This window comes from Elephantulus edwardii, unplaced genomic scaffold (genome assembly GCF_000299155.1).
Source record: "Elephantulus edwardii isolate Elephantulus edwardi_28Jun2011 unplaced genomic scaffold, EleEdw1.0 scaffold00026, whole genome shotgun sequence".
Lineage (NCBI taxonomy): Eukaryota > Metazoa > Chordata > Mammalia > Macroscelidea > Macroscelididae > Elephantulus > Elephantulus edwardii.
In genome coordinates, this window is record NW_006399776.1 from 17701975 (window position 1) to 17705431 (window position 3457).

Consider the following 3457-nt stretch of genomic DNA (forward strand, 5'->3'; position numbering starts at 1 on the left):
GACTAGCACTTTTTCTATTATAGAGTAGAGGTTAGGAACCACAAGATATAGAGGCTCAGCTATGTCGTTTATGGTTCTTAAGTCCTGGAGCAAATTCCATCTACCACTGGGTTGTTTTACAACTCAGAAGTTCGCATGCAAGGTAGAGGTGAAGTAAGGAACTGCTTATGAGGTTTTCTGTCCATTCTAACAACTAAGAAATAGTGAGAAGAGTTGGGACCTGAGAAGGCTTTTAGGACCAATTAGTAGGCTCTGTGTCCAGGAGAAAATGAGTATACTTAACAGTAATGTTAATGCTCACCCACAGCTCTTCTGGGAGGATCTAAATCATTGATTAGTTATTTAAAAAAATCTTTCTAATCTGAAGATGAGGACTTTGGAGGTATTTTTAACTGTTAGGTAATTTTGGGAGGCAAAGACTCTGGAATGGGAAATGTGAAGCAGCTACACAAGATGAGAGGTAAAAGATTTATAAAGACTTTTTTATTAAAAATACATGTTTTTTAAATACATGTTTCTCTTTAAAAAAAGACAATAAGTAGCTAAAATTATTTTAAAATTTTTTCCATGGCTGACTATGTTTTTATTTTTTTAAAATTTTATTTTATTAATTTTAATGAACATTTACTGAGATATTGGATTTTCATTCATTCATTGTTGCAATTTTCTCCTTGCCTATTCCTCCCCCCCAACCCCCAGCTCACTCCTCTCTTTGAAAAGTAAAAGAAAAATTCTTTTATTGATATGCTTACAAACACCCCGCCCCCCAGTACACTCCACTATGCAGCCTTAATTCTGGACTCTTGTGATAACCACTATACCCTATCATATATCGCTTTTATACTGTTCTCTCCCTCATCTGTTTCAATGTAGTATACATAATTTATCCAATTTTTCTGTCTTACCCCAACTCTAACGTCAGTCCCATTCTACAATAGTGGCACCATGCAGTGTTTGTCCTTTTGCGACTGAGATATTTCACTCAGCATAATGTCCTCCCCCATTCTGAATAATATTGCATGAGTTCCTTGTTTTCAATGCACCGTAGCATTCCATTGTATGAATATACCACAGTTTCTCTATCCATTTTTTTGTTGATGGGCACTTAGGTTGTTTCTAACTCCTTGCTATTGTGGACAAAGTTGAGATAAACATGGACATGCATATATCTGCTTGGATGTTGGTTATGATCTCTTTAGGGTATATTTCCAGTAGTGGAATTGCTGGGTCAAACAATATCTGTATTTGCAATTTTTTGAGAAAGTACCACACCACTTTCCACAGCGGTTGCACCATTTTACACTTCCACCAACGGTGAATAAGGGTTCCAGTTTCTCCACAACCTAGTCAGCATTTGTTGCTTGCTGTTCTATTAAATTTTGCTATACTGACTGGGGTGAGATGATATCTCATAGTTGTTTTGATTTGCATCTATCTTAGAGGTAGGGATTTTGAACATTTCTTCATGTGCTTGTTAGCCATCTGAATGTGTTCTTTGGTGAAGTGTCTGTTCATATTCTGTGCCCATTTTTCAATTGGATTGTTTACCTTTATCTTGTTGTGGTGCTCAAGTATTTTATAAATTCTATATATAATTCCTTATCTGACATCATTACCAAATACTTTTCCCCAGGCTGTGGTTTCCCTTTTTACCCTGTGGGAGAAGTTTTTGGATGTGCATAGGGATTTGATTCTTAGAAGGTCCCATTCATCTATTTTATCTTCTCCTGGTTGTAGATTTTTCAGGATTCTTGGAAAACTGTTTATGTTGTGGATTAGGATTACTAGCATTCTTCCAAGCTTTTCTTTAATGAAGTTTATAGTACTTGGTTTTAGTCCTAGATCCATGATCCACCTTGAGTTGGTTTTTGTATATGGAGTGGGGTGTGAATCTTACTTGAGTCTTTTGCAGATAGTTTTCCAATTTTGCTAACACCATTTGTTAAAAAGGCTGTAGTTTCCCCACTTAACTGATTGCATCTCTTTGTCAAAAATCAGTTGACCATAGGTAGATGGGCTGATTTCCGGGTTCTCAATTCTATTCCATTGATCTATGTGTCTGTCATTGTACCAGTACCATGCTGTCTTAACCACCATGACAGTGTAGTAGGATTTGAAATCAGGGAGTGAGATGTCTCTTACCTTTCTTCTATTTTTAAGGAGTGCTTTGCTTATTCAGGGCTTCTTTCCATTCCAAATGAAACTAGAGAGTACCTTTTCCATCTCCTTGAAGAGTGGGATTGATATTTGTATTGGGATGATATTGAACGTGACAATGCCTTTGATAGTATTGCCATTTTCACAATATTGAGTCTTCCTATCCATGAGCAAGGGATATTCTTCCACTTTTCCGGGTCTCTTTTTGTTTCTTGTAGTAAAGTTTTGTAATTTTCTTTGAATAGATGCTTTGTGCTTCTGTTTAGATTTACTCCCAAGTATTTAATCTTGTGACTAGCTATTGTGAAGTGTATTGTTTTTCTTAGCTCAGGCTCTGTATTCTCTTTGTCACTGTAGAGAAATCCAACTGATTTTTGTATGTTGATCTTTATCCTGCTACTTTGCTGAACTGGTCAACTACATCAAATAGTTTTCTTACTGAGTCTTTAGGGTTTTCTAGGTATACTATCATATCATCTGCATGACTGTATTTTTCTGATCCCTAAAATGAATGTCAGATTGGATTACTGTGTTATGCTTTTATAAGCATTACATCTAGTATGTTTTAGAACTATAAAGGACACATTGTAATTACTCTAGTAATTACAAAAGCTATTTTCAAAATTATTTTGAGGCAGCCGGAACCTAGTGTAGCCAGAACCCAGCACAGCCAGAGAGCTGGAATTTGAACCACACACAGGACAGCTGAGTCTCAGCCAAAAGACACCAGCCAAGCCACTGTGAAACCCAGCCACCAGGAGCAGTATGGAGCGACTACCCGCCCCCAGACTCTGGAGGAGCAACCTACCGCCCCCAGACTCCATGAGACCCTGGAGGAGCAACTGCCTGCTGGCCGCCTCATGACCCCAGAGGAACTACCTATGGCGGCTGCATGACCCAGAGGAGCAACAACCCCAGGTCACCGTGTTACCCCAGAGGAGGGACAGCCCACTGCTGAGTGACCCCACCCTGTGGGCCTGCCTCTGCATAAACCCCTGTAGGCGCCCAAGCCCCACCCCTGTCTCCTGGTGGTGGTGTCCCGTGCTCCTCCCCCAACCACGTGCCTCTGCCCACGCCACAGCCCTGCGCCCCAGTGGTGCCCAATGTCCACTTATAGAGTCCTTCACACATGATGAGCTGTGGAGAGTAGGATTTAGAATCAGAACTTTTGTTGCAGCAGTTCCTTTTGGAGCTATAGGAACACATGCCTGTATCCATGCGTTGGATCCAGCCTTCCTCCGGAGCCACCAGCAGAGCTGCTGTGGGACAAATTTGGCAGGAGAAAGGCCAGTAGGATCCT